Genomic DNA, 18653 nt, shown 5'->3' with positions numbered 1-18653 from the left:
TGAAATATTATCTCTTTTGAATAAAAATAAATCCAATTTTTGCCATTGAAATTTGGAACATATTCAAATCAACTACAGTGGTGCTTAAGATCAAGAAAAAAAGGAGTGATTCCTCTCCCCTGCTATCCAGGCCTACTAAGAACCAAATCTTTAGAGAATTAATTGAGAAAAGTATTTTTGATACCTGAGTTTCATGCTCCTGAACAAAACATAATTATTCATCTCTATCAACTAAATAGATAGACACGATGTGGAAGCTCTGGATTATAGCTGATCTGAGTCACTCACTACTGTCTGGACCTTAATCACAAATGCAGGCCTCATACCTGGAACACCATAGAAGCTGTTTTTAATCAGTCCATGAGTTCAGATGAAAGCAGTTTTCTATGAAGAGTAGCCCACAGGTTTTATTGAGTGTTCACTGCAGGTAGACATTTGGCTGAAAGAACCACCTCAGTCTTACGGATTTGTGTCCTCCCCATATCATGCTTTGACGCTACTAAGTTTATCTGTTTTCATATTGTGAAACTAAATGGGTTTCTCTCGTGGTTTTCTTTAGTGAGAGAAAGCCCTCTTGCAATAGTGGCAGCTGGGTTTTGTAGAGTGGAAATCTGAAGTCCATCACCGCCTTCGTAGATTCACAGACCAACACCTTGAAGGCAACAGGCAGCCACTGAACATGTTTGAGCTAGATTGATTTCCATTCTCAGAAGATCACACCTCAGGTACTTTTATGACATTTCTATTTCCTTACTGTAGGATCCTGGCCACTCTAACATATAACATGGCTCTAAAGATGATTCTACCAGACCTGAGAGGTTTGCCTGCCTTGTAATATAAAATCAACTGACATGCTCTTAGAAGATCTAGTTGAAACTAATCACCTAAGCTCCAGGAAAAATCTGAAATTGAGGCAGGGAAGGGTCATTGTTTTGTTTGGAAGAATAGCAAGAAATTTCTAAAAGTTACCAGGAAGTTTGCTAAATACTGTTCTGAGAGAGTGAAAAGATTTGATCTAGGATTTTTTATAACAAACAGAGTACCCAGCTTTTATACACAGGGGCTCTAGCTTAGTCACAGCTCCCATGGCTTTCAGGCTCTCACTTACTTGATGCCTGAAAGCATGAATTGGAGCTCTCAGCCTGTCCAGGTGAAAGAAAATTTGAAGCACTAGGAAACTAGGTCAAGACATTTTGCCATTTGGCTGACCTGACATGCAAAGTGAGGTATTTTTGAGTGCTAATGGCCATGCAACATCCCTATTTAACATGAATAATCTTCTAGTTTGGGGAAGTTATCCATGGAAGAAAATCCTGATTTTAAGCCCCCAGTTGCACACAGCACAGCTTCTGCATTATTAATATAGGTCACACTGGAAATGACATGTGTTTCTTTTGGAGGCAGCAGGGTGGTGGGGAGGTTAACATTATGGCTGTACAATATGTTTCTATAACAAAATCCTCCTGCACCATGAACCAGACTGAATTGTTACAGTTATGTTGAAGTCAGTGTAATTGGCACTGATAAAGGTTTCCATTAACTGCAAATATGATCTTGTATGTCTTTTGTCTATTTGTTGTTTTGTTTTGTTTATGTTTTATTATGCAATGAGAAGACAATAATAATAACATTGTTGTTAATAAAGCAACTTATCTCATAAAAGTGTTAGGTTAGTAATAGTGTATTAGAGCTGGCATGACCCTAGCTGTCTAAGTCATGCCTGAGTGAGTTTCAGAAGCTGCACTAGCAGTGACTGTCTCTAGTTTTCTTCCATCCAGATGAGTATCAAGAGTCTTCACTGACTTTTCCTAGCTGCTGCTTGATATCATTGACCATGAAGTATTGCTGGCATGTCTGGAAGCTTCAGCAAGGATAGACAGAGCAGTGCCTGAGGCTCTGTTCTCTCTCAGAGAAGACCCCAAAGATAGTAATACGTAACTGCTTGCCTGTCTTGAGGGCCTTCTTATTTGTAAGCATCAGGGGGTTCTTGTTTCTTGTGCATCCCTAATCAGTGTGTGCATCAGGGCATCGGTTGCACTCACTGTGCAGCAAGCTTTGTGATGTGTTCCCACGTTACCTCTGCCCCTCCTCCTACATTCCTTGTTTTCCTGCGGACACATTCCTGTAAGGTACAAAATGTTAGATGGGAAGGCTAAAGGCAGCACAGCAAGTATTCAGAGTCTCAGAAATAAAATAATAACAAATCATGGGAGAAGTTTCCTGATAGTGTAAAATGACTTATCTTTGCAGACTTCACCTGGTCCTTGGTTTTGATTTGAACCCGGCATAATGCCTCATATTGTATAGCTGACTTTTGAAATGACTAACTTATTTACACAGCAACTATGCACTGAGCTCACCGCAGCAGAACCAGGAGGGAAGCTGCTCTGGTTCTCAAGGTGGAGGAGAACTGAGAATGACAGGAAGACAGCCAGTGGGAGATTTCTCTGAGATCAACTCTGCAGTGCTTAAAGGGAGGCCAGAAATGAGAACAATACTTCCAGCCACTGTTTAAAGAACAGTGAGATCCCATAGCAGAATTCCAGGTATGATAGCAGGGTCAAAAAGCCCTTGCACTTGCCTCTGCAGAATGGTCCAGCTGGTGTCTATGAGGTGTTGAGAACATTTGTCTGCACTGGCAGGACAACACATGAAACCCAATAGCAGAATGCCCCCTATGCAGCACCAGCATATAGCCCAGCACGCAGAATCACCAACAGCCTCCTAAAGAAATTGCAAAGGGAAACCCAGTACTCCAACAGGGAGGTTAGACTGTGCTTAATTTCTAAAGTAGATTTAAATAGGTTGTAGATTTACTTTTTTTTCTGTTAATAGTAATACCAGTACAGTTCTTTATGTAGACATGACTTTTCTGGGGCAAAGATGCCTTAATAATTGTGGGAGATGTGACTGCGTGCTCTAGCAGGGGACTGCAGCCAGCTATTTGAAAGTGTGGTTCCAGTCTGTTGTCAGATATTTCATGTGCCTGTATATCTGCCCTGGTAATTAAGAATAATCAAGCCTAAAAGTCTGCACACCTCCCAGTTTACTCTTGCAAGACCATAACAGCTTTGCATTAGAAAGAAACTACAGCCAAATGAGAGTGATGCTGGTTTCAAATTGCATTAACTTGTAGAGCCTTGTGCACAAAAGGACCACTTGCGTAGTTGTTCCTGTGAGGCATAACACGGAGTTTGGCCCTTTTTGAGAAACTCATTACTTAACAATACATTATTGTGTTTGATTGAATTGGCATGGATACTCTTGGCAAAGCTGCAAGAAGAATCTATGTTGTCAGGCCAAATGTTTTTCAACCTGTGTGTGCTTGTGTTCAGGTCTGATAAGGTTATCCCTGGCACATATGCTTCTCATTAAAAGGTTACATTCTTGTACTGTCCATACAGACTTCAGGGAGGTTGCACAGAATGCTGAAAAATCCATCTGGAAAGGCAGGTCTGCCCTAGCCCAAGGCTAGAATTAGGCTCCCCCTCCCCTGCGCTGCTTCTGGCCCCTCGACTTTGGCCTTCTAGGCTGTACCGTGCCCCCAATTCAGTAGGAGAGCTGCACGGTGCCCCATCACAGAAGAGGGGTTCTGCTGGCTAGTTAATATGTGTGACGCTTATAGGACAAGATATGGGGGGGCTTAATCCTCTGGGGCTTGATGAGGTGATTGAGGCAACTCTCTCATACCTTGTGTACATGTTTTAACCACTGTGCAAAAAAAGAGGACCTTACCCTCCTCAAAGGTGTTTTGGAATTAAAGTGAACATAGGTTCTGTGCTTCAAGCTGGCGCCTTTGCTGTCCGTGCCTACCGGCCAGGTCATTCTGGAGATTTTAAAGAGAAGGCTTTGCCTTTGCGTAGGAACTAGGTATCCACCTCACTAATCTTTTCTCCATATATACTGAGATTCTTATTTAGGCATCTACTAAATATTGCAGTCAGTATTGCAGACATGCCTCAGGTTGGAAGCTGCTGGGCCATGGATAGATTTCAGTGCTGCCGTTTTCCGTTTTATTTTAGGTGCCATTGCAGGTATTCTGACTCTCTTCCCTAAGCAGTGGTGTACTGGAAAATTAAGGCTGCCTAAGCTGTCAGTAAGGCCTGATCTAAACACAGGTTTTGCATTGGTTTAGCTCAATGGGAAGAAAATCTTAATTTTCTTCTTTAGACAGTAGTACCGATATAAATCTTACTAAAGACACAATTATTTTAGGACAAAGGGGTCTTAATAGTTGTATATCATCCACGTATGAAGGAAACTATTCTGGGAACTTAGTCCATATTGGGAGATTTTACCTCCTTGACCACATTAGTCTTATCAAAAAGAGAATTTCTGACATCTTTTATAGATTTCAGTGTAGCAACAGTCCAGATCTTTCTGCTTACCACTCTGCTGAATTTTGTGCTGTATTTCTGAAGGCCAAATGAGCATTTCCGCCACTAGAATGGCCTTTTAAGGTCATCCTTTGCTGCATTAAGCAAACCTGACATCAGTTTTTATCTGGTCAGGGAGAAATTTTCTTCCTTCAGTCTAAAAATGTTCCAGTTTCCAGCCAGCTTCATTTCATCTGCCTTTGTCTCCATGAATCTTCCTCCTGCCATTTTGTCTTCTCCAGAGAAGGATATGGGGCTGAAGAGAGTCTTCCGGGTCTTCCTTACTCCTCTTCTTTCCCTTTTCTCTGTTTCTTTCTTCCTATTCCCTAGATAGCAACTCTTTTGCCTTTGTAGTAGATTCCCAAATCGCTAATCAGAACTTACTCATCCCGTTCTTACAGTATCTTCCCAAACATTTCTTTATCGCTCCACTTCTAATCATCTCTTCCTGCCAAAATGTTTCTCTGATGTCAAGAAGAAGATAAAATCTCTGAATCTATGGTTTCAGTTCTTACCGGGAAGGTTTTGTTTGCCAGCCTAAGGACTAGAAATGATTTTCTTTTCCTTCTTTTAATGCTGTATCCTGCAGAAAATGGTTGTTAAGAAACAACTGGTTGTTTAGGAACAGATGTTCTTCCCATGCCATAACAAGAGCTTTCTTTCCTTGCTTGAGCATGATTTGCAACTGAAGGAATGGTACAGGACTGACTCAAAAAGTTCACTTCTGTAAAAGTTCCAGATTGAGGCCCTTTGTGAGTTACTAGCTTCAAAAGCGGGCCATGAGGAGGAAGCAACCTCTGAGTCATGCGTTGACCGGATGCACGGTTCATGATGTCACCTCTAACCATTCTACATAAGCAGCCATAGCTGGAAAATGCCTATCTTGATCCCAGCTTTTCTTGGTCTCCCTTCATTCCGTTTATTTGGCTGAACAGGAATACCTGTCTGTCCCTCCTGTTTAAATAATAGCAACCTGTTTGCCCAGGGCAGATTTGCTTTTGTTGCCTTGTCTGTGGTAAAAAGCTGTGGAGGAAGATGGCTATGTCTGCTCTGCTACAACCTCTTGTCACAGTCAGGGCAATCCTTCTGGTGTAATCCTGCACAAGCAAAAGAGAACTGGAGACAAGAAGCCTTCTTCACTCTGCATCATTGCTGGCATTCAGACAAAAAGAGAAGCTCCATTTCTCCCCCCGAGTGAGAGCTGTGCCACCAATTCGTGTGACTCATATTCTGCATGTTTATACATGAATATAACAGCAGTTGCTGCTCTTTGAGCTCCCAAAAGCCTTGGTAAAAATGCCTTCAGGAGCAGCTACCTCTGAACCTTCCCCCCACTGCCGGATGTGGCTTACAGCCACAATCCAGCCCTTAGATTGTAAATGGCTTGGAGCGGGGATTATACTTTTCTTTTATGTTAAACAAGAGCAACCCACACTGAGCGTGCTCATTAAAAAATCATGTTTTTTAACACTGATCCCTTGGGCTACAGCTAGAGCTCCGCAATATAACATGCAAGAGACGGATTGGATTCTCAGGCCAGTCACACTTAGAAGGGGCTGAGAGGACAACAAAACAGCAGGCAGGAAGAATAAACCCCATACCCAGAGTGCAACAATAAGGGCAGCCTTCATTAGAAGATGTTCTTAGTAATGTGACTGCTTGAAGGAATTTAGGAAGGACTCTGTTGGGTTTGAGAGAGTGAGTGTTCCTCTCAACCAGAAGGATAAGTTGTTAGCACAACTGTCGTATGGTGCATCACAATTCACAGTGTACATTAAAGACTGAATTATACCATACCTTGTGTCATTTCTACAAGGTATTTCTTCTGGCCTCTTCTGTCCAGGAAGCCTGCCCATCTATAAAGACAATATGCAGAGGTGGATAAAGGACATAAGACAGAAAAAGTAGACTAAGTAGCTAAGTTTATTGTGCATCATATTAACTTCACAAATGTCCCTAATGATTTTGCTATAGGTGAAATATGTGAGGGAACTAGAGGAGATAAAAGATGCTAGAGTGCATAACAGTTTCCAAGTAAAAAATACATCTGTCGCTTGAGCTGAAAGCAGACCAATGTCTTGTGAAAAATATTGAGACTTCATTTTTCTCATTTTAAATATTAGAAAGTGCAAGGTCCTGCACCTAGGGAGGAATAATCCCATGCAGCAGGGCAGGCTGGGGGGTTGACCTGCTGGAAAGCAGCTCTGCAGAGAAGGATCTGGGAGTCCTGGTGGACAACAAGTTGAGCATGAGGCAGCAGTGTGCCCTTGTGGCCAAGAAGGCCAATGGTCTCCTGGGCTGCATGAGGCAGTGTTGCCAGCAGGTGGAGGGAGGTGATCCTGCCCCTCTCCTCAGCCCTGGGGAGGCCACGTCTGGAGTACTGGGTCCAGTTCTGGGCTCCCCAGTACAAGAGAGACAGGGCACTCCTGGAGAGAGTCCAGCGGAGGGCTACCAAGATGATTAGAGGGCTGGAGCACCTCTCCTCTGAAGAAAGACTGCAAGAGCTGGGCCTGTTCAGCCTGGAGAAGAGAAGACTGAGAGGCGATCTCATCAACGTGTACAACGTGTATCTGAAGGGGGGGTGTCAAGAGGATGAGGCCAGTCTCTTCTCTGTGGCGCCCAGCAACAGGACAAGAGGCAACGGGCAGAAACTGAACCACAGGAAGTTCCATCTGAACCTGAGAAAAAACTTCTTCACTGTGAGGGTGACTGAGCACTGGCACAGGTTGCCCAGAGAGGTAGTGGAGTCTCCTTCCCTGGAGATATTCCAAACCCGTCTGGATGAGATCTTGGGAAATATGCTTTAGGTGACCCTGCTTGAGCAGGGAGGTTGGACTGGATGATCTCCAGAGGTCCCTTCCAACCTAAACGATTCTGTGATTCTGTGATTCTGTGAAATCTTAAGAGAATGAGACCCCACCCACAGCTGCTACTCCAGCAATTTTGCCAGGCTCAGGCCTCATTAGGCAAACTCTTCCATTCAAGATCTTCCCTTTGTAGCTTGTTGATCTGACGGCCCTCTCTCCAGGCACCTGCATCCAACTGCACAGGGTGGCTTGCAGGAGTGGGACCTCAGCAAACAAGTGTGGTACAAAGAAGGAGGAGAGAAGGCTCCTCTGTCCTAATGGGACTGCGAAACCAATTGCATTAATACTCCCTATGTTCCTTGGTGCACCATTTGGGGGTGACATTTGTTAAGCAAATATTTTCTGCATCATGATAATGGCAAGGTAGTTCAATAGTTTGAGCCCCAGTGCTCTACTAGGCTGAGCTGAGCAAGGCAGAAGAGAAACTTTTCCACTGTTAAAATTGCAAGTGTGTTATTCACTATTGGAACAAAAAGGGTTGAAGTTTGAAAGAAGCTGGCAGAGATAGAGACATCACAGAAAAGCGCCAGTGTGTCTGTTGGGTTTAAGATACAAGATTAAAAGGCTATATGTGACAGAAAGAGAGCTGAAGTAGCCTAGAGCAGCATTTCTCTACCTGCAGTCTGCACAATGCCATCTACGAGATGTTCAGAGGTCATCCTCAGAAAGATTGCAATGATTTTAATTACGAAAATAAAATAATTTCCCCTGATTCCTTCCCATTCATGCAGGGAAGCATGCCAATGAAATATGGGAAGGAGGTCAGAAGTAATAAAGAACACTCAAAGTGTTTATCTTATTGACTGTAAATGACCACTACTGTGACAAAGACGCAATGGCTAGTCCACAGCTATCCTATGAGGAGGTCAGATTCAGAAAGACTGAGCAACACCAAGCGCGGCAAACAGTTTAGCGTCTGACTTGCTTAACTCGTGAGAGTTTCTGTTTTCCTCTAGGATGCTTTTTGCATGGAGTTAATTGTATGTTAAAGACCAGATCACATACTAAGTGCCTGATCATCTGTGTTTTTGGCAAACCATTGCCTTCACGGCACTCCTCTTTTTCTTCCTCCTTAGCAAGGCAGATACAAATCCTGCTGCTTTCTGTGGACTCTGTCTGCATGAGAGGAACTTGCAACTGTTTTATGGGAAAGCAGGGAAAGGAAGGCTATTCAGAAGGCTCCGCATTAGTCTGTTGCACCTGAGCCGCTAACAGTGGGATTGCACATGAGGGCACCTTTTGCCCTGCGGAAACTTTGCTGCTCAGAAACAGTGGACTAGGTAAATCACACTCTTTCTCTTTGCATTGGAAAGCTGGCATGTTACCAGAACATTGCCCTGATGCCTAGACAGTTTTGACAGCTGGAGCATGTAAACCATACTGTCCTAAAGAATCAGCCTGTGCAGCCTCAGCACTTGCGCTCCCTGTGTCATCGACACTGTCAGTGGTCTGGCTTTGGAACCGGCACACAACAGATCCTTCCTCTGACCCTGAATCCAGAAGGGGCACGAGGGACAAGTGCCCCCTTCCCTCCTGGGAAACCTCAGGCACACTTTGAAAGAATTCCTTGCTTGCAACTGGGAAGATAAGCATTTGGACCTAAAAATACCATCGATTTGGCCTGCCGTGGTACCATCTGGAGATCGTTTGTAATTACTGTAGTTCGTGGGTTAGCACACACCCCTTCCAATAGCTGGAGGAGAACTGATGATAACTACCATGAAAATGGCATCTTTATTTATAGCAGTGCTAAGAAAATGCTTAATTGGTTAAAAAAGCTGTAAAATGGCTTTTCTTAATATAGACTTGGGTTCAGCAACAAAATTGGAAATAATTATCAGAAATGTATCCTAGAAGTGCAAAATTTTATCATTCGGTAACAAATACGTTGCTTACTAGTGAATATCAGGAGAGCAGAGTGTTGTCCTTTTCACTGTGTTCCCTTTTCCAGGTGTTATTTTATGCCTCAAATGATAAAAGGCGTTTTACTGCTGCTCAACAGCAGAAAGCAAGCTTGTAGTTCAGAGTACGCAGACACAAGTGAACCAGTTTTTTCCAGCTGGAACTAGGCTGTTGCTATAGCAACATCCAAATGATAGACAGATTTTCTGAATGTGCAGTGGTCTACTGTGATAACAGAGCTTCCAGGATTTCTACCAAATAGCTTCAAACTTGCTAAAGTGCAGTAACACCAAATGCCATATCTTTGAAACAACACAAGCAAACAAAAAACAGTGCAATAACAAAATCATTTTTCGCCTATCTTTCAAATAAAAACCCCACTTAACACATGGCATTTATATTCCTAGACAATATCTTCCTGCCAATCTCTTCTTTAGCGCACTGGCATTCCAAATGACAGACCACACTCTGGTTTAACACCACCTCCAGACAGATTCAATACGGTTGCATGCTAAGTGAGGAATGCACAACATGCTAGTTCCTTGGGGATTTTTTTAGGCCACATGCTGATTGCACGTTGGTGAGAATCCCATTGAGCCAGTGAAGCTTCACAGGAGCACACCACTCGGTTCATCGCTGTGTGCTGCAGCACAGAGACCTTAGGGATTAAATGGCTGAGCATGTGGTGTAACAGTTATTATACTCATAAATCATCCAAAGAGAAGTTTCCTAGGGGCTGGTTCCATGAAGTATAAAACATACCTGCCTTGGCCACATCCCCCTTGCACACATTGTGCATATGTTTTTCATTCAAAGCAGTTTTGAATGAAACCTTCCTTTCTTTCCTCTGCTCCTTCTTCCTGCTCTGCTTCAGGAGCAAAAGGTCCAGGATTTGCGATTTCTAGGAAGCAAACACTTCCTGAGCGCAGCCGGCGTCAAGGGCATTCCAGAGACACTTTGGCTAGGCCTCACCACCTCTCAGTGCTACTGCACCGTCTGCAGGCTGCAGCTTATAGAGTGAATGTAATGTCCTTTTGCCTTGACAACCCAGTCCCTCAGGCAGTTCCTCTTCCTGGGAAACTGCTGCCAATTATATCGGTGAAATCTTCCAGTGAACTTAGCCTGATGTGTGTAAAAGCAATTTCATCTCCATTGAACTGTATCTGTAAATCCAAGACAGAGATTTCAACTTGTTTACATGTATGGAATGTGATACTTGCTTAGATTACCCTCACCACCCTTAGGTCTAATCACCTAGTTCTTACTAATAACTTTATCCTCACAAGAGACCTGGAACATATGAAGGTTTTAACAGCAGCTTTAAAGGCAGCTGGTAACTTGGAGACCTTTGCAGAAATGTTAAATGAGAAGCCTTGGGTGGAGCTGGAAGCCCAAATCTCTTCACTTCTGCACTTAGATCTCATGCACACAACCCTTCCTCCTCCAGTGTTCCAGATATTAAAGAAGATAGGCTTTCCTACTCCTATATGTTAAAATCTCACCAACTGCGGGAGGAATTACGTGCTGAAGGCTATCAGAAGCAGAACTTCACATGCACTTCTAAGTAGGGTATAGATTTATAACTTAGGAATGGATTAATAAAGGAAAGAAGAACTTATACTATGATTAAGTGCACAGTTAAATTCATTTGGTTTGGTTTTTTTTAAAGTTATCGTAATACTTAAGATGGCATTGGAATATATTTTCCTTCTTGCTTACTCGGCTGATATAGCGTTGATAATGTCCTGCAATTGGGCTAAACTAAACCTAAAGATGAATTGACTTCATGATTCACAAGGCACTCTGGATAATTAATTACTCAGCATTTATGGTTTGGCATGTGGTCATCAATCGTTCAAAAAATTCACATTTGTAAACATACCCTCTGCAGCTGGTCTTCTTATGTCACACTTCAAAATGACTAATGGAGATATGAGAGAGCTATAAATGTTTTTCTTTGAAATTTACTGGTTGTACTCCAGTTTATTTCTTATGGGAAAAATTAAGCAACAGATGTGGGAGGACAGGAGCACCAAGAAAGGCTGGTAAAGCATCTTGAATGGTTCTCAAACTTCCTTTTTTTCACTCTTTTTGTTAATCTGGAGTCTTTAAACAGTCGCTGTTGTGGCTTGGGTCTGTGAGCATCTGTTCTGGTGTAGGACGGCTTACAGGAGGAGGAAGTCCAGAAATAGGCAGAGAAGGGAAGTGAACCTGAGTTTCCCACACATTGAATGAGCCTCCTATCAGTTCTTCGCAAAATGTTTGGAAAGTCTGACGTGTGTCCTGTTGCAGACTGGGAGAAAAAATGAACAGCAAACTTCCATTTACTTCCATTCAGCTCTGCTCAACAGAGAAGTGTTAAAGCCACTTGGGTTTCTTTGCTGAAATACAAAAAAATACTGAAAGAGTAGGCTTTATTTTTTAGAAGAAAGACTAGCAGCTTTGCCACTAACAAAAATTTCTTAATACACAGCATTGTAAGGCTTACAATCATCTAGTCATTACATAGCAGAAATCACAACTGACTAAAGCTGAGCTAAAAATTTTCATGCTGGGGGTGAATTTTGCTAGATGAGACTGATGTCCCACAGCTAGCTGATTCCACCACTGCACAATACTGATTCATTGCCCCCCAGGGCCAGTCAGTGCCCTGAAAGAGGCAGGTATCCTGTGTGGGGAAAGCAATGCCTGGGCATACAATTAGAGGCCACATAATCATTCGGGTGGAATAATCCTCAGGTTACTTGCGGGATCTTATTTCTAGCATTTCCTAGCTTACAAGCACTTGCCATGTCAAATGAGAAGCCTTGGGTGGAGCTGGAAGCCCAGATCTCTTCATTTCTGCACTTAGATCTTATGCACACAGTCCTCCTTTAGTGTTTCCAGATATTAAGAAAATTAGCTTACAAGCACATTACCTCTAGACTCTGTATAAAGTCAGTATCAGTCATTATTTTATATATAGCATGTATGTTTATAGTGAGAGCTGTACCCAGCATCTATTTTTACAAATGATACATGAAAAGTGAACTAAACACCGTTCCTATTTAAATATTGGTGTGTGTTTATTTTTTCTTGTTTGTTTTTTTAAAGTATATTTTTGCTTTTATACTTAAATGCCGGGTACCATGTCACAGTGTGGAGCTTTGATCTGCCTTAAATGCAGGCTTCAATTATAGAACTATTAAAGGGCACACTTTTAGAAATGGAAGGACCTCCTCGGTTGACATAAAGCATTGAACCACCTCTGTAGGCTGTACTGAAAGGGTAACTGCTGTAAGGAAGCAGAAGTTCTGCTGGGATGCCATGACAAAGGCCTTTGGCCAAAAGCAGGCACAGTTTCTGTCATGCCATAGGCCCCATATACCAAATAACATTGTATCTCTCATGATTGTTCAGTTTGGCCTACTGTGACAAAGAGATTTGTATATGGCAAGTGTCACACTCCCAAGTTGTTCTGCCCCTAGGTTGGTGGCCCTGTCTCCTTATCTTTCTCTTTCCACCTAGTATTGCACCCCCTAACCAGGGTAAGTCGTGTTCCCTTACACCCACTACATATTTTCCAATCCTGTTTTGGGCTTGAAGGAAAAGTCGTCTTCAGTGCAGATAGTTTTGTGGTTCAATAATATATCAGAAGGTGAGGAAACCTGCCTGTTTGCTGCATGCAAGGCACTTGAAGGTGCCAGAGCTGTTAGCATCTTGTCTTGCATGGTCTAAACCCCCAGTCTGCCCATACTGAATATATGCTTGGTTCACACAACTCTGGGGACAGAGGGGAGTCATGAGCAGATTAGATGGTAGAGTGAGCCAAAGTCTAGATACTGCATAGTCATATGCAGTGTGTATGCAAGGTGGTACTATACTAAGACAGCATAGCCTATGTTGTCCATAGGAGAAGCAGGGAAACTCACTTTAACTGCATTCATCCTTGCCTGCCTCAGACACTGGAGTAGCATATAATTGTTACAGGCTTGTCTTCACTGCGGCTTAGGGATGAGGAAGATATCTGAAAGACTCTCCGCAGCAAGGACAGCTCTCCCGGCTCTGAAGTCTGGTTCATAGTGTCAGATCTTCCCTAGCGAACAGGTTAAGTGAGCAGTGTGCTCTGAAGAGCGCTTGGGGAAGCACTGTGCAAAGGAACTCTTGGACCTATCAGACCGTCAAAAGCTCCCTGAATACTACAGTAGGGCATTTTTGACTTTTGTGGGATGGAGGTCAGAAGTGCTTAGCTTGCACTGTGCAAGGACTCACTGGCTTGCATGTTAAGAAGCAGTACTGAGGTACCCAGACAGAAGAATCTAGCGGAAATGAATCAGTAGTGCTGCCTTATGTGTTATGAAAAACCTTCAGAAAGGTTTAACGTAGTTATCTAGATGAATGCAGTGAATGAGTTTCAGCATAAATGATGCAGTCATTTCCCTCTCCGACTGATGCACACGATAGGCAAAGAATTTTAGCATTGCTAAATACAGAAAGAATGTGGGGCAGAGATATCTTTGTATATCTGGACTAGAGCTTACAGATTACATGAGTCTGTCTATTATGTGACTTCCATTCAGAATAACGCTTGTCTGCCTGCCACTTAGGCCTGGCCTACGTTAGAGAAGCTTTATCCTGCTACAGCTGTTTTCACCAGCACTCAATGATAGGCTTTCTCTGTGGATGTTTGTTTTATATGTACTTCTAGAAGCTGCAGTTTAGGTGTAGTTATACTAGTATGAAAGTATCATTTGGACTAGAGAAACTCATTTTGCAGCCTGAAGCAGAATAAGCTCTACCAGCAGAAGCACATTTAACTATCATAATTGCACTGGGATCCTGGGAAGTAAGAACAGCTTTTTTACTCCACTCATGCAGTTAGAGCTGCTAGTGTAAACAAGCCTTTAGATACGTTTTGCCCACTCTAGCTGTTTCCATCCAAAAATATCGTGGCTTTCTCAGACCCTTTACTGCAACCTGGAGTGCAGTGAGAGAGATGAGACTTACAAATCAAAGGGCCATCAGCTGCTGTCATCTAAAATCAACCGGGTGTGTGTGACATGCCAGAAGTTCCTTTGATTCGAAACTGCAGAAATAATCCTATTTTTTCTGTGAGTACCAGACTAACAGAATGGCTAGGCTATGTAATACTGTTTTTATTTTTACCAGCTTGATTACAGTGACGAACACTACTGAAATTACATCTTCTCATCATTTGTGAGTAAGCCCATTGGATTCTAGCTGGAGATAAACTCGCCATGTAAACATAGCCTGAACTTGCTGGCCCTCCCCCAGCTAACTCACCAAGCTCCCCGAGACCACTGCATACATTCTTGTGCCGTCTTATTACCGCTGCAAAATAATCTGCCCACGTTCTGAAGGATGCTGTTTCAGCTAGAGGCTTGCCAAGTGCACAGCGCCTCAACGTAAAAAGAACAGACAAGAGAGGATTTACTTTAAATTGAGCAAACTTAATTACACAAGGAGAAGAACTTTCCTGAGAAAGAGGCCTTTCTCTCTCTCTCTCTCTGCCTCTCTCTTTTTTTGTTTTTCCTGTTTCAGGGATTCTTTTACTTGATTTTTTTTGCATTCCTTTTAAATATGCATGTGACAGCTGAGGGCTTCGCGCAGGACAAGATGTTGCTACATCTACCCGAACAGTTTAAGCAGTCCTCTGGCATCTCGTTTGCTTGCCCAGAGCTTGAGTTCAAGAGTTGTGGCTCTTGGTGTTCCCCACAGTGTACTGAGGACATGTTTGGGAGAGGAGCATCTCCAATCCATCTTGTGGTCAAGCTGAGGTCAGTCCTAGAGTGAAATTTATACGAACAAACCATTCCGTCATCTTCCTTCTTTACAATGTTTAATCTCATAAAAGACTCAAACTCTTGATTTTGCTAGAACATTCTGCTTATTCTCATCGATCTGTCCTTTTTTAAATCTGTGGGCAACTACTCTTTTACTGGTTTACCTGTTCGAAGTAGCATTTAGAAAGCTATCTTCTTCCAAAATTTTCTACCCATGGAGATATACCTAAGGGAAGATCCAGTTCCAGGCTACAGACACCTGAATTCTGGTATCTACATGTAGGTATTTACAGGTAAGCTAGATCCTGGAATTCCCATTATAGTCAGTGGAGAGCTTGTCAGTACAACGACAGAGCGTGGGGAGGGATTCAACTCATCCTGAAATAAACCCTGCCTGGTCAGCTGAATCACTTTCCAGAGTTCACTGAGTGAGTGCATGGAGTTAAAGAGGGAGAAAAGAACAGCGTCAAATCAAACTTACTGCAAAAGTGCTCAGAACTAATGGCTTGCAATGCTTAGGAAAATAAACCAAATATAATAGCTTTGGAGCATTTTTCATGACTGCAGGTGGAGACAGCATTAATTGGCTAGGCTTACAATGGCCTTGTGGTTGCCAGTGAGGCACAAAATTACTGTAAGACCTAAGAAGCACACAGCTCTGTGGACCAACTAAAGCTATTTGGTGTGGGCACAAAATTTAAGACGCCTAAGAAATGAAAAGAAAGCTCCAGGATAGGGAAGCTTAGCTATATAGACGTGAACATTGTCCCCTTCCCCCCTGCACCTTACCAAGTTTTTCAAGTACGCTCTTGCAGATTTTTTTCCAAAGTGTCAGAGACCTGTTTCTAGCAATGAACAACTGATGTGTAAACCCTGGAGCGTTTAAATGAGTAGTAAAGTTTTCGGAATTTGGGGAAGGGGAAGAAGGAGCTGTGTCTGGGAGTGTTTGGAGAGCAGCAACCTGAACCTGTAGCATTCTTCATGAAGTCCTGGAAATCTGGGTATAGGGAGCCCGCACAGTGAAAGGAGATGATCTATCTTGCTTTGCTTAGTGCCATTCATTAGCACAAGCTTTGTTTCATTAAAATGGATACTCAACTGCTGTATGGAAATGTATTTGTAAATACATATTCATTTCCCAGTTCAGCTCTTTTGAGTGCATTAAGAATTGTTCCTAGAGACATTATTATATGAACGCCTCTCTGAGGGCTCTGAAAGTAATCAGAAGCAATAGATTATGTGAGTAGAGAGAACTCACTCCCAATGCTCTGTACTTGGCGCTCCCTGGAATCACTACGGAACGCCTGTGGTGTCACTGATTTTGCTGCAAATACAGACTAGGTCCATAGAAATGCTTACTACTTGATATTGAATCTTGCACATTCAGTAGTTTGTCTTCTAAAAGGAAGGAAACAAATTGAGTCCTTCTCTGCCTTGACTTCTAAGCATGAAAACATGTATATAGCCCACATCCAAGCTTAACCTCTACAGACATTTCACTAAAAAGCAAGGCTAGCTGTTATTGTGAAAAATAAAGCACCTACAGACACTAACTGTTTCTTTTCTGTTCTTCTGTGCAGAGGAAGAAAGAAAAAAGTAAAATCCAATTGTTACAGAACTGTGCAGCTAAGGGGCAAGGTCAGATGACAGCAAGGGATTGAATTATCTTGCGTTAGGACACTGCTGATTTCTTAGCTAGATGTTACTCTTCTTATCTGAGGGATAGCTACCACGGCCTGCTAGTCAATCACAAAGCAAAAATAAAGCTCAAATGCCCTAAATTATGTCAGAAATGAAAGCCAGGAAAATGCTACAGTTAATTGTTATTCCTTTATCCAGCTTTCCCCAGCAGCAGAGAAAAAACCCATGATTCTTTCAGAGACGTCAGAATGCGCATCACTTTCTTCAGAAGATGTTCATCTACCTGTTTCAAGGATGAATGCAAATGAACGAACTGAAAAAATGTAGGTGGAATTGAAAGCAGGAATGCAAGTATAATTCGTAGGTCTGCCTCTGGAATCACGTGACCATGCATGAAACAGGTTGTTTCTAGCTTCAAAATATATTGTCTCTTTTGAAGATCAAAAGCATATGTTTGGATTGGATATATATAGAAGCATAGATTTGTACCTATGCGTTTATAGACCAAAAAAAAAAAAAAAGATCTTATTTTAATTGTATTGGGGAAAGAAATACGATAGGTTCTTGAGTGTCTCCTGTCACCACAGCTGTCCTGTTTCAATATAACCCAAGTGGAAAATGGCTCATGAAAGTACCTGAGTCACCTCCATCTCTTACAACTCTATGGTACTGCTAGGGATGCGGCAAGACCCCAGCTGCCACTACAGGCTTGCCAATTCCTTATGTGATATCCAAGGAAGCTGTAGCAAAGCTACAGCTTCCTACCAAGCTGTAGGAAGCGGTGTGTTAAAACTCATGCTGGAATTTGGATTTCTATATAATCTTCCTCAGGATATGAAAGCTGCAAAGTAATCTTCATGTCCTCTTACCCTCAGTTTGTGCTCCCATACTAAATAGGATTTCACTTTGGCTGAAAAAGTGCATTATGCTATACCATTTTCTTTAATGTTTTTTCTGCACAAAACTACATTTGGGCATGTGATCCCACTCTCCATCAGCCTGTTCCAGATGCACATTGCTTTCCATGCAAAACACTCACATATATATCTTATGTACATATTTAAAGCTTTGGGAATACATCCCAATTAGTGATGCGTATAGCTTTAGGAGGGACCTTCCTCAGGACTGGCAGCATCTTCATTCCCCTGCTTTAGTCAAACAACATACAGAGGGCTCAGCTCCAAAAACATCGTTGCAGCTGACAGAGCTGACTGTAGGCTACTGGTTCATTTTCCAAAGTCTACTAAGGGCTTCACCAGTGGTTTCTTAGGTGGAGAGATGAGATCCCAGAGATAATGTGCTGAGAAGAGCGAGCAGGGAAGCTGCAGTTTCCCGCTGTAGGCACATCTCTGACAGAAAGGCTCCAACAAACTGCAGGAAGTTCAGGAAAGGACAACAAAAATGATTAATGGACCTGAGGGATTAATTTCAAAAGAAGATTAAAAGAAATAAATATGCTTAGCTCAGTTTCTCTACACGATTAAGGTGGAATTAGGAAACTCTATTTAGACATCTGCAGGTGCAAGAAAACTGAGACAACCTGTTTAGGATGACTTAAGGAAATACTTAATGGTGAAAAAATGGCATTGATCAGAGGAAATGTAGATGTAGACTAAACTCCTGGAAATCTTTTGTAACATTGGTTGTAACCAAGAGATGGATCACTTCATTCTAGGAGCTGCTGGAAGTCTCATTGCTTTGAACATTTAAAAGAAAACTGGACAAATTCTCCAGCACTAACTGGGGATGGAAAAGCTGAATAAAGTCACAGGGAAAAATATACATCTTTCTAAGAAGTAGGAACATGCCACTATGAAGAAAGTGCTCCTGCACAGGTCAGGTGCAATGATGACTACAAGCGCTCTCTCAAAAATGTACTGCAGCAGGAACTGAGCAGTTTGATTCAGAGAAAGTGCTTCCTTCCTCATCTTTCTTTCCCAAAGCTTTCAGTATCTACCCTGATGCATGTTTCCTCCCTTTAGTACCTGTTAGAAATTCCTTTGGAATTTCTTCAGGGTTGCAAGCGCCCACTACCCTCTGGATGATTTAGGTGCGAGTGAGACAGGAAACAAGAGCTTTTAGCC

At 42.5% G+C, this 18653-nt stretch overlaps 1 protein-coding gene across 3 annotated transcripts in view; it reads left to right on the top strand.

Moving 5' to 3' along the window:
* The window catches only part of ST6GAL2 (ST6 beta-galactoside alpha-2,6-sialyltransferase 2), a 186438-nt gene that overhangs the window by 90430 nt on the left and 77355 nt on the right, over nt 1-18653 (top strand). The window contains exon 2 of one of the 3 annotated variants that reach the window (XM_068925578.1): nt 560-725. The exons of the other annotated variants lie outside the window; for them this stretch is intronic. The gene's annotated coding sequence lies outside the window, so the exon portion shown is untranslated. The remainder of the gene's footprint in view (nt 1-559; nt 726-18653) is intronic. 3 annotated transcript variants of the gene reach the window in all.

The sequence above is a fragment of the Struthio camelus genome, chromosome 1, assembly GCF_040807025.1.
Source record: "Struthio camelus isolate bStrCam1 chromosome 1, bStrCam1.hap1, whole genome shotgun sequence".
NCBI classification, from domain to species: Eukaryota; Metazoa; Chordata; class Aves; order Struthioniformes; family Struthionidae; genus Struthio; species Struthio camelus.
This window is presented reverse-complemented; position numbering and strand designations above follow the sequence as displayed.